Source organism: Oryza glaberrima, chromosome 7 (genome assembly GCF_000147395.1).
Source record: "Oryza glaberrima chromosome 7, OglaRS2, whole genome shotgun sequence".
In the NCBI taxonomy this organism is placed as follows: Eukaryota; Viridiplantae; Streptophyta; class Magnoliopsida; order Poales; family Poaceae; genus Oryza; species Oryza glaberrima.
The window spans coordinates 15156134-15169446 of record NC_068332.1 but is presented as its reverse complement, the minus strand read 5'-3'; the positions used below and the strand labels follow the sequence as shown (position 1 = coordinate 15169446).

At 41.9% G+C, this 13313-nt stretch overlaps 1 pseudogene; it reads left to right on the top strand.

The window, feature by feature from the left end:
* Positions 1-9224: 9224 nt before the first annotated feature.
* LOC127778721 (uncharacterized) lies at positions 9225-12520 on the top strand (annotated as a pseudogene).
* The last annotated feature ends 793 nt before the right edge of the window (positions 12521-13313 follow it).

Genomic DNA, 13313 nt, shown 5'->3' with positions numbered 1-13313 from the left:
CTACTCCCCAGCGGCAGGCCGGCGCGGCGAGCGAGCGAGGTGGCGGCTGGTCGTGGCGGCGGGCCGGCGTGGCGAGCGGGCGAGGCGGCGGCTGGGCATGGCGGCGGCCGGGCGAGGCGGCGGGCCGGGCGCGGCGACGGCCGGGCGAGGCGGTGGGCCGGCGCGGCGAGCGGGCGAGGCGGCTGGCCGGCGTGGCGAGCGGGCGAGGCGGCGACCGGGTGCAGTGGTGAGCTGGGCGCGGCGACGGCCGGGCGAAGCGGCGGCTACTGGCGGAGGCGCGGCAGCCGCTCGCCCTCGCCGCTGCCTCAGGAGGCCCGCCTCGACGACGACGACGACAATGACCTCGATCGACGGCGGACCTCGGCGAGCTCGCGACAATGATGACGGGCTCGGGGGAGACGGATCCATCGTCAGTGGGCACGGTAGAATTGGATCCGTCGCCGGCGAGCTCGGGGGAGGCGGGCGGGCTCGTCAGCTCGCGGTGGCGACGGCCGGATGTGGGCGGGTGGCGATTTTTGCTTTTTTTTTTATTTTTGGTTTTTTTTGTTCCGTGCGGGTGGCATTATTTGACCGCATGAGATAATCGATTATCCCGTGCGGTCCACTTAACACGACCGCACGGAAAAATGATTATCCCGTGCGGTCGGCCCGCCCGCACGCGGAAATAATGATTTTTCCAGACAAGGAGCTGCAGGCGGGCCGGGTGACCGCACGGGATAATCATTCCAACCACCCGAAAAAATGGGTATTGTAGTAGTGTATGGGAAATAATCGTATGAAATCCTTTGAAAGAAAGGATTGATTCCTATCAATTTCTTTGAAATTCCTATGGAATGAACTATTGTAGAGAAATTTTAGAGGAACATTAGCATGAAGTCTTACCTTATGTTTTCTTCTTCCCGTGTCTTAAATTCCTATGGTTTTCATGTGTGACTATCATGCGGTAGTTTGGAAACTTTCATGTGTTTTCAAATCACGTAGGAATCCAATGAACATGACATTCTATTCCTATGTTTTGATAATCCTATGTTTCAAAGGGGCCCTCAATTGTGAAAAACCAAAGGTTGGATAGAAACTAAAAACGAGTTAAATACGCCAACGGACCTTAAATTATGTGTACTTGTCATCAGGATCCATAAGCTTAAAAAATGCATCTTTAAACCCTAGACTTGCTGAATGTATCAACACCCGTCCAAAATCCAATATGACATACGACAAGGACGCTTACGTGATATCACACTAACCCTAAATCAGCTGACAAGTGGGATCCACTTACAAAATTTCTTTTTTATTATTTCCTTCTCCTATTTTTCTTTTTCCTCCTCTTCTTTTATTGCTATCTTCATGAATATGGCCATTAGGAGCCCGGCATGAGCGTGTACCAGACATGCCATCGCGTTAGGTCAATGCTCCAGATGCACTCCCAATAGCGGTTGCTGGGCATTTCCGACAATTCCAACCGTTTTAACCGTCATTGGGAGGCTATATAAAGGGGTTACCTCACTCTCTCCCTCACACACTCAAGGAATAAGAACAAGAGCTCTCTCTCAAGTTTATTTAGTGTTCTAGTGCTAGTGGAATAGAATTAGAATAGTTTTCATAGTCCTCGAGTCTTCAGGAGAATACAGGTATGACTCTAGTAGCTTCTCTCTCTTTTGTAAGACTTATGAAATTAATAGAATATTCTTCTTTATTCAGCTTCCGTATTTTACCAACTTTACTTCATACTTATGCCCATATAATTATGTAGCTAGCTTACCAGAGATACGCATTGGTGTAGGTTTAATGTTCATGTGAATGATTGCTCTATGTCTTGCCGGGAGGTATAGAGTAGTATTTAATAATGTGAGTGTGGTGCTTATATTATTAGATATCATTATTTGGGGTTATATGCTACGGAACAGTAGAGGTGGACTGCTGATGGTGACAGCTCAGTACGGGTATTCCTCCACGTTAGTATATATAGTCCTAAGACACTTTTTTGGTATGGGTAGTCCTCCATATATTTTCGGTTGGATGGCCATGATGGATTGTCGCAAGGAACTCGGCAATCAGGAATACTAGGAAGGCATAGTTAGGGGGTATTGGCTACATGATTATATACTAATGAGTGTAAATTAAAGATGCCTGTATATTAGAAGTATAGGAATAAATTCTTTTCTTATTCTTTCTTCACCTAGCCTAGACTTTATTTATTGAGAGTATCTTAGTTCTTCTTTCTTTGTGTCATCCTATCCCTTTGAATTAATTAACCACTGCATAGACTCTGATTTATACAAGTAACATATAAATTATTAGCATAGTTCTCTCTTATCAATCTTTCCTTGGACTAAATAAATACGATACCTTGGAATACTTCCGGGTGAAATACTACAATGGTATATCCATGCGCTTACGGATCATATCTGTAAATCATAATATGCCAAGAATATTTCAGTATCATTGCTGGGAATTATATTTTCTTAGTAAGAGTAAATTTCACAAAACTACAGATACTATGACCAAACTATCACAAAACTACAGATTTAAGGAGTTGTATCATAAAACTACACATTTAGCACCAAATTTATCACAAAACTACACATTTAAGATGAAGTGTCACAAAACTACACGTTTAGTAACTAAATTATAATAAAACTACAGGTTTAAAACCAATTTAATTACAAAGTAATAATGTTTATAGCTCCACCATAACAATAGTGCTAGGGATTTGAACTCTAAAAGTTGTAGTTTTGTGAAAAGTTTGGTGCTAAATGTGTAGTTTTGTGATACAACTCCTTAAATCTGTAGTTTTGTGATAATTTGATCAAAATACCTGTAGTTTTGTGAAATTTACTCTTTAAATAATATCGTTAAGAAATATCAACAGCCACCTTGACTAGTCTCTAACCTCATGCATGTGCTCCTGTCACTACTAGGAAAAGGATTTACCTGCGCGGTGAAAACCTGATTTACCTGCACAGTGAAAACAGGTTTTCACGTGTCGGTGGGCGGCTTGCACACACCCAAGGGTCTGCAAAGCGTGTGGGTGTCACACCCGCACGCAAAAATCGCATTTTCGCGTGCGGGGTGATTATGTCGCCCGCACGCGAAAATAAAAATCCAAAAAAAAATAAAAATCACAAAAAAATTGAAACCCTAGCTGCCGTCGCCAATCGTCATCATCGTAGCCGTCGCCACTGCCACAGCTCGTCTCGTTGTCGCCATCGCTATAGCTCGTCGTTGTCGCTATCGCAACACGGGGAGAGGCGAAGAGGTGCCTCGCCGCCAGATCCCGGCCACCTCGTCGTCGTCGCGCGGGAGAGGGCAGGAGAGGGGAGCCGCCGCTGGATCCGGACGGCAGAGGGCGGGAGAGGGGCGCTGCCGCCGGATCCGAGCGGCGGAGAGGCGCCGCGCCGCGGGGAGAGGCGGAGAGGCGCACGCTGCCGGATCCTGGCCATCTCGTCGTTGTTGTTGCTGCCGTCGTGCGGGGGAGGGTGGAAGAGGGGCGGCGCCGCCGCATCCGGGGGGCGGAGGGCGGGAGAGGGGCACCGCCGCAGAATCCGAGCGGCGGAGAGGCCACTCACGTGCCCACGGGTTCACCAACTTGAGATACTCTTTTTGTTCCCACAAGCCACTAGCCCAGGTCCGCCAGCTGCCTTTAGCCATGGAAGAAGAGATTGAGGAGGGAGAAGAGAAAAAGAAAGAAAAAATGGCTGGCCCTACTTGTCAGCAGCGTTGGGTTGATGAAGGCTTCATGTTAACATTTGTGTCATTCCAAGTCGAACTTTGGAGGCATGAATATATTTAGCATCTTTAGGGGCTTAAGATGCATTTTTCAAGTCTATAGATGTAGATGCATGACACCTATGCACAAGTTTTAGGACCGTCAATGGCTACTTAATAAAAACATAACAATCATATATAAAACTAAATATTATTTAGGAAAAACTAAAGATCAGATGGCTATGATGGGTTCTGGAGGCAATCCAATGGTAGGGTGTTCTTCAGGCCACAGTTAATTAATTAGCTAGGTTATGACTTTTCTTGATAATGGAAAAGCTAGGTTATGGCTAGCTAACCACAAACTAGCAAATCTTGTGATATGAGAAAAGAAGCCTTCTATAGCATGCATATCGTTTAACTAAGACATATGCATACCTTTGAGCCTTTTACCACTTGTCATATATAGCTAATATATTTCTATTAAACTTTGTAGGAATTCTTATGTGCTGGCCATCGTCATATATATATCAAGAGATGGAATTAATACCCTCTGTTTATTGTTAGCTCCTTGTTCGTAAGGAAACAAAGTTATTGCACCAATCACTTCTTGCGAAGAATAACATTCTATTCCAACGTTGAATCATTCTTTCACGTCAAGTCATGCACTAACTTTATGAAGAGAAAAATAGCAACTATGTTTGTTTGAAGCTATTATTGTGGTTATTTGTTTAGTTCTATATATTAAAATTATAACACCGGAAAATATTTCATTTCATATGTATGAAGTTAAAAGTTTGGCATAAAAAACACATTGTTGTCCTCAAATTTTGACTTGTTTAAATTGAAATTTTAACTTTGAGAATATAGCCTGATTCCCAAAGACCACACAAAGAGCCATTTGATGCAAGTAATAGAAAAAGGATTAATATGAGAAAATTTAGAAAAGTAAATGTCTAAATGATGTGGATGTGCACATATATTTAATCGACGCATGCAAGTTCCTACACATCAGAGAATGTCAAGTGTGCCTCGTTAATTGCATATGGAAAAGTTAATTTGCTACATATATTCACCTGTACGTACGCACTAATATTACATATATTAGTAATATTTTATCAGTAGCGCTAATCCGCGCGCTACAGCACGGAATATTAGTTCGAGCGCCGCACAACCCCTCTCTGTCCGGTTTTCCCATTTTTTACCACCTACCTTTCCTTTGCATCCCACCTTTTCTCGGTTCGTTTTTTTTCGTATTTTATCTCCCTATCTTCCGTGTTTCCTTTTTATCTTTTACATCTCATCTGCGCTTCATCAATAGGCCCGGTAAAATATTAACCATCCAGATTTTTCTGTTTTTCTTCCGTGTTTTTTTTTCTCTTTTACATCTCATCCGTGCTTCATCAATAGGCCCGGTAAAATATTAACCATCCAGATTTTTCTGTTTTTCGTTCTTTCTCTGTAGTTATTCTATTTTCGTGTTTTAGTAAAATATTTACCGTCTAGTTTTTCTTTCTGAGTTTTCCGTTTTTCTGGTATCTTGCCACATTTAAAAGTAACGAATTTACTCTGTGGAGTTTTTCATTACTCCCAGCCTCTCGCATCTGCTCATTCAAAAGTAACAAATTTACTCGCATTAATGCCTTCACATCGTATGACGCCATACCTAGATGGTCGTAAAATAATTACTACCAGCTTACAACGCTAGTAATTGTTTTACCAATATTATAAATATTATTTAGATTTCATGGTCTGTGAGTAAAATAATTACTGCCTTCCTCTCGATATAGCCCATAATCTCGTAGCCATCGTGTAGTAGTATGTTTACTGATGTGTTCACTACACAGTATTTGAGAAAAAATTGAGATTTCCTGGTCTGCGAGTAAAACAATTACCACATTCCTCTCGATATAGCCATCATCTCATAGCCACCATGTAGTAATATGTTTACTGATGTGTTCAATATACAGTATAAGAGTAAAAACTGATACTAAGAGTATTATTGATCTGTATCACAAAATAGTCATATGAATGAAAAAATTATAGGCTCAATCACACACAAGCGATAAAATTACTCACATGTGAATCAAACTAGAAAAGAAAAAAATGAAGTGGGGGCGAGAGTGGTTGGTTGGGAACAGGAAAAATAGAATATATACCGGAAACAGAGAAGTTTTTATCGAAGTAAATCATTTACTCCGATAACGGTAGGAGTATGATGCGGGACGTAGGGTGGGATCGGAAGCAGGGAAGTTGTTTTTATTATCAAAGTAAATCGTTTACTCGAATAAAGTTGGGTGGTAGAGCCACGCGATAGGAGTAAATCGTTTACTCCGACAACGATAAGAGTGGGATGATGGGATGTGGGGTGGGGTGGGCCTGGGCCGATGCATGTTTGGCGCTCGGGTTCTAATATTCTATATATAGATGAAAAACTTGTCAATTATAACTCATCTTCTCTACTCCAACTCCATGATGCTGTGGCTCTAAAAGTGGCTCCTTTGGAACGGGAAGATCATCGGAACATAGTAACATATGAAACACGTAGGAATAGAATGACATGTCCCATTATTTAGAAACTCATTATTTAGAAACTCATAAATCCTCAAAATTGTTTGGCTGAGATCCTTATAATATAGCTCATTCTATAAGATTTCAAAGGAATTTTTAGGAATAAATTCTTTGTTTTAAAGGGCTATCTCAAAAGGAATATCTTTTCATACTATTTAAATCATCTACTAGGCACTAGCTAGCATTCCACATTTTTCGTTTGTTCTAAGAGAAAATCCATGAAATGCCATTGACAAGCACTCTAATCCCAGAAATGCCATTGACAAGCGCAACTTCCTCAAAATGCCATTGTACAAGCGCTTTTCTCCCCGAAATGCCATCACAGCCAACTTACCGTTTAGTCCACACCGTTAGAAAATTTTTTTTTTACCAAAATGACCAGATTACCCTCGCTCCAATTTTTACTATCCAGAGGTGGTAAAAGAAAAGAAATTGGGGGAAAAAGAACCCTAAACCTAACATCGGGCGACGGCGGCGGCGATGCGGTGCCCCCAGGCGGCAGCGCTCGCAGGCGGCAGCGAGGCGGCGCTCCCGGGCGGCGGCGCGGCAGCACTCGCAGGCGGCGAGGCGATGCTCCCGGGCGGCGGCGCGGGGTCCCCCGGCGGCGGCGGTGCGTGGCCCTCAGGCGGCGGCACGGCGGCCCCCGGCGGCGGCGCGGGGTTCCCAGGCAGCGGTGTGGCAGCCCTCGGCAGCGATGTGGCGCTCCCAGCGGCGGCGCGTCTGTGAATTTTGAATATGCATCAATTCAAAATATTCACGTATGTGAATTCAAGATATTTAATTTTGAAATATTTTGATTGATATCTAAATAATACACTTCTGTGAATTTAAATAGGCATCAATTCAAAATAATATTGTGTGAGCAAATAATAGAAAATGATGTTGTTTGAGCAAAAAGATTACCCAGAGGTAAGATTGTCTTTTCATACCCCTTAACGGGGAGGAGTTAACAGCAGTATGGCTGTGATGGCATTTCTGGGAGAAAAACGCCTGTATGATGGTATTTTAAGGAAGTTGCACTTGTCATTGGCATTTCTGGGATTAGAGTGTTTGTCAATGGCATTTCATGGATTTTCTCTTGTTCTAAAGGGGTACCCCTCTATAATCCAAATGCCCTCATTTTATGACAAGGACAAGACCCCTTACCATACGGAAGAGTGAACTTTAACTTTTTAAATTGTAAAAAACAATAATTGGTAGTAAGGATGCGCACAAAAAGACTCAAGTTTTTTTTTTAATCTTTGGTACCAGGTGCATCCAAAAATGAACCCAAAGAGCAAGTTTTACTTGTTGTTTACATAGCCAATTAGTACGTTTCATCGATATTAATCATCAACTTACCATGTCTTTAAAAAGTAGGAATTTTTAAAAGAACAAATTGGATTAGAGTTCCTCTTTTTGCACGACCATTAACAATTTGAAGGAAAGCTGTGGAGAGAAGAGTATATGCCTTCCGTAAGATTCATGAACATCAATAATAGGTTCAAGCTTCTAGTGTGGGTGAGGTGTACATTATATGTATATATATATGTTCCTTTTTGATTGCTAATTAATAAGAAAAACTGTGCTTTGTGTAACAACCCAAGAAAAAAACTGACACATCAGATATATAATATCTCCATTCAGATACGGTAGTTGAGTATTATTCTTTTAGGAAAACTACTCATCTTTTTTTCTCTAACTATAAATGTGGAAGAACTTGTGACAACAACGCGACAACCCCTCTGCCATACCTTGCCTGATTGATAACACCAATATATGGAAGGTATAAATTGAAGATTCCACATTGACCTTCCCCATCTGACAAAGCAGTATTACAGAATCAATTTTTCTGAACGAAACCCCTTTAGGTTGCATGCGGATCATAATTGTTCCCACCTGCAAAACTCAATCTCCCGTGCAGAGATTAAAGACCGCATAAAAATCAAATTTTGCAGGTGGGCCTTTTAAGAGGCTTGCATGCGAAAATAAGTCTATCTTCACATGCGGGCCTCTTAAGTGGCCTGCATGCGAAAATACTCCTCTCTCTTCCCATTCTTTTTTTCTCCTCTCCTCTCACTGGTGGAGAAACCATGTTTCGTCGGTCGGCCGATTTCCACAATAGTCCCGGATGCAATAAAAACCGGGGCTAAAGATGATCTTTAGTCCCGGTTCAAAAGGGTAACGGGCATATTTGATCTTCAGTCCCGGTTGGTAATCATCTTTAGTCCCGGTTCGAATGCTGTCAGGGCATGTCAGGCCCCCCGGGATCTTTAGTACCGGTTGGTATTACCAACCGGGACTAAAGATTGTAACTTTAGTCCCGGTTGGTATTACCAACCGGGACGGACTAAAGATCCCGGTGATCTTTAGCCCCGGTTGGTGCTACCAACCGGGACTAAAGTCCCACCCCTATATATATGTCTTCTTCCTCCTCCAGCTGCCCGAGCAAGCTTCAAAATTTCTTCAAAAAAGAGGGGAGGTTATGCCAAAATTTCTATTGAATTTATTTTGGTGATTACATACAAATCGAAGGTGCCTAAAAGGTTTGCAACTTCATCCTCCAATGTTTTTTTTGTCATACTACATTTGCACCTATGTTTTGCACACTTTTTTTGTCTCCAAAATTTAGTTGTAAGTTGATGAGAGAGAAAATGTGTGTGGGGAAGAAAGAATATATAGAAATTTAGTTCATTTGCTAAACAAGGTTTTATAAAATAGTTGAGAAGGAAAACTCTAGTGAAAGTTAATCTTAAATAATAGAAAACAAACTAAAATGAAAATTAAAAGAAGTAAAACACATTAAAATTAGTTTAAAACTTTACAAATAGTTTTTAAGAATTATTTGGTGTAATATTTTATGATTTTTGTATGAATAAAGATATCTTATAATTATTGTATGACTGTCATTATTGTAAGAATAATTATTTGTGTACGGTTTTTTTTGACTCATGTAGATGGATCGGCAATGGATGTACGCTGACCGGCGGTCCAAAGAGTTTATTGACGGCGTGCACTATTTTTTGAGAGTGGCCGAAGCTAACAGGCAAAGGGGTTTTATTTGTTGTCCATGCAATAAGTGTAAGAATCAGAAGGAGTATTCTGCATCCAGGACTATTCATTTCCACTTGTTTGAGTCAGGGTTCATGCCAAGCTATAATTGTTGGACATCCCACGGAGAGAAAGGTGTTGAAATGGAAGAAGATGAAATGGAAGGCGACAATATTCCGGACTTTGCTCAGTATGTTGGATTTGAAGGAAATCAAACGGGCGAGGAGGAAATAGCTGCTGATGGTAACGACGTTGCGGATGATTTTGGTCAGATGTTGCAGGACGCCAAGGAGGACTGCGAAAGTGAAAAGGAGGCCCATAAATTGGACAAGATGTTGGAGGACCACAGAACTTCGTTGTTCCCAGGTTGCGAGCAGGGGCACAAAAAGTTGGATACCACTCTGGAGTTCTTGCAATGGAAGGTAAAAAATGGGGTTAGTGACAAGGCATTTGGCGATTTATTGAAACTCGTCAAGAACATTCTTCCGGGGGGAAACAAATTGCCCGAGACAACGTATGAGGCTAAGAAGATAGTCTGCCCGTTAGGACTGGAAGTTCATAAGATTCACGCATGTCCGAACGATTGTATCCTATATCGCGGTGAGGAGTATGAGAACCTAGAAGCATGCCCTGTTTGCAAAGCACTACGATACAAGATTAGACGAGACGATCCAGGAGAAGTTGACGGGCAGCTAACAAAGAAGAGAATTCCTGCTAAAGTGATGTGGTATTTCCCCATAATACCACGGCTAAGGCGTTTGTTCAGGAACAAGGGGAATGCTAGAATGTTGCGATGGCACGCTGAAGAGCGTCAACAGGACGGGATGCTGAGACACCCCGCCGATGGTTCGCAGTGGCGAAACATCGACAGAAAATTTAAAGAATTTGGAAAGGACACACGAAACATACGGTTTGGTTTGAGTACGGATGGCATGAATCCTTTTGGAGAGATGAGCAGCGGCCATAGCACTTGGCCCGTTACGATGTGTATCTACAACCTCCCCCCTGGCTATGCATGAAGAGGAAGTACATAATGATGCCGATTATTATTCAAGGCCCCAAGCAACCTGGTAACGACATCGATGTGTACCTAAGACCACTGGTCGAAGATCTTAAACAGTTGTGGAAGAAGGAAGGTGTCCCCGTGTGGGATGAGGACAAACAGGAGGAGTTCAACCTACGAGCGCTGCTGTTCGTAACCATCAATGATTGGCCTGCACTTAGCAACCTATCCGGATGGTCCAACAAGAGGTACAAGACTTGCACTCACTGTATGGATGAAACAGAAAGTACGTATCTTAAGCACTGTAGGAAGGTTGTATACAGGGGTCATCGTCGATTCCTTGCAGCAAACCACCCGGTACGGAAGAAAGGCAAGCACTTCGAACATAAGGCCGACCACCGTACGAAGCCTAAACATCGCAGCGGGAAAACAGTGTTTGCTATGGTTAAAGATCTTAAAGTAGTGTTCGGAAAGGGGCCTGGAAGCCAGCCTATAGAGAGCGAAGATGGTCACGCGGTGATGTGGAAAAAGAACTCTATATTTTGGGAGTTACCATATTGGGAATTCTTGGACATACGCCACGCAATCGACGTGATGCACCTCACTAAGAACCTTTGCGTAAACCTTCTTGGCTTCCTAGGTGTATACGGAAAGTCGAAAGATACACTGGAAGCACGTAATGATCTGAAGCATATGGAACAACGCGGCAACCTTCACCCGGAACCAAAGGAGAAAGGAAGCTATTACTTGAGTCCAGCTAGCTACACTCTTAGCAAGGCAGAGAAGGAAAGTATGTTTGAATGCTTGGAGAGCATAAAGGTACCGTCTGGATACTCCACGAATATCAAGCGAATAATAAGCACGAAGGAGAAGAAGTTCACAAACCTAAAGTCTCATGACTGTCACGTGTTGGTGACACAACTGCTACCAGTTGTAATAAGGGGTATCCTTCCAGACAATGTCCGGGCAACAATAACAAAGCTATGTGCATTCATGAACGCAATTTCGCAGAAGGTCATCGATCCGGATAGATTAGAAGCCCTTCAGAATGAAGTGGTGCAATGTCTCGTCAGTTTTGAGTTGATATTTCCGCCTTCATTTTTCAATATAATGACGCATCTGCTTTGTCACCTTGTGAAAGAGATCAGTATTCTCGGGCCTGTGTACCTACACACCATGTTTCCTTTCGAGAGGTACATGGGCATTCTGAAGAAGTATGTTCGTAACCGTGCTCGTCCAGAGGCAAGCATCGCCAAGGGTTATGGAACAGAGGAGGTCATCAAATTTTGCGTAGAATTTATCGAAGACCTTCGCCCAATCGGGGTACCTGAATCACGCCATGAAGGGAGACTACGGGGAAAGGGAACTCTCGGAAGGAAAGCAATAATGACAGTAGACAACAATTTATTCCGTAAAGCCCATTTCACTGTTCTGCAACACTCTTCATTGGTAGCTCCTTACATCGATGAGTACTTGGCTCTAGTTCGCGCCAGGAACATCGGTAAGTCCGATGCATGGATTACACGGCATCACATTGATACTTTCCCCACGTGGCTACGACAACATCTAATGGGTAACGAGTCGATCAACCAACAATTTGCCTTCCTGGCGAGGGGACCGTCTGGGTCGATTGCGACATTCCAGGGATATGAGATCAATGGGTACACATTCTACACGAGAGCCCAAGACATGAAGAGCACGAACCAAAACAGCGCTGTTCGTGTCGATGCCATGGGACACGATGGAACAACTGCCACGTATTACGGTGCCATCGAGGACATATGGGAACTTGACTATGGTCCTCTCAAGGTTCCTCTGTTCCGGTGCCAATGGGTTAGGTTGACTGGTGGAGGCGTAATGATTGATGACAGTGGTATGACAACTGTTGACCTTAACAAGGTTAGATACTCGGACGAACCTTTTGTCCTTGCCAATGATGTAATGCAAGTCTTTTTCGTGAAGGACATGTCTAGCAAAAGAAAGAAGGGCAGAGGGCCTGACGAGCCTAAGCGTCAAGTGGTTCTCCCAGGCAAAAGAAAAATCGTCAGAGTTGAGGACAAGACTGACGAGGATTACGATCAATTGGATGGGCAACCCCCTTTCACGGTGACGATTGACCCTAGCATCCTCCTATCAAATGAAGACACCCCTTACTCACGCAGTGATCACAAGGAGGGAACAATAGTGAGGAGAAAGTACGTGCGGTCAACCGTCACCGCCGATGTAATGCCGTAATTATTGTGTACACGATGTAAACTATTTTGGATGTATTGATTATCCATATAAATCAATTGATGTATGGCATATGTTAATTACGCACGATTATTAGAGGTTTCAACAAGTTTAAATCATGTATATGCTAGTTATATGTGATACTTACAATTTTTAAAAGTTTTAAATCACACAGGTGGCAATTTCATATATATGTTAATTAGAGTTTTTAACATTTAATTTACTATCATTCATATGCTAATTATAATTGACTAGAGGATTTTTAAAAGTTTTAAATCACGCAAGTGGCAATTTCATATGTTAATTAGAGTTTTTAACATTTAATTTACTATCATTCATATGCTAATTATAATTGACTAGAGAATTTTTAAAAGTATTAAATCATTCATGTGGCATTTACAGATGTTAATTAGAGTTTTTCACAATTTAATTTACTATCTTTCATATGCTACTTATATATGACTATTCGAATTTTTAAAAGGTTTAAATCATGCATGTGGCATTTACATATGTTAATTAGAGTTTTTAACATTTAATTTAATATAATTCCTACGCTAAGTATATATGATGATTACAATTTTTATTAATTTTAAATCATGCAGTATGTACATACATATCTTAATTAGAGTTTTTACCAATTTAATAATATCATTCATATGCTAAGTATATATGATTATTGGAATTTTTATTAATTTTAAGTCATATATTTGCTTATTACGATTTATCCACTTAATTTATTACAGACAAAAATAATTTTTCGAAGTAATTGTCATTA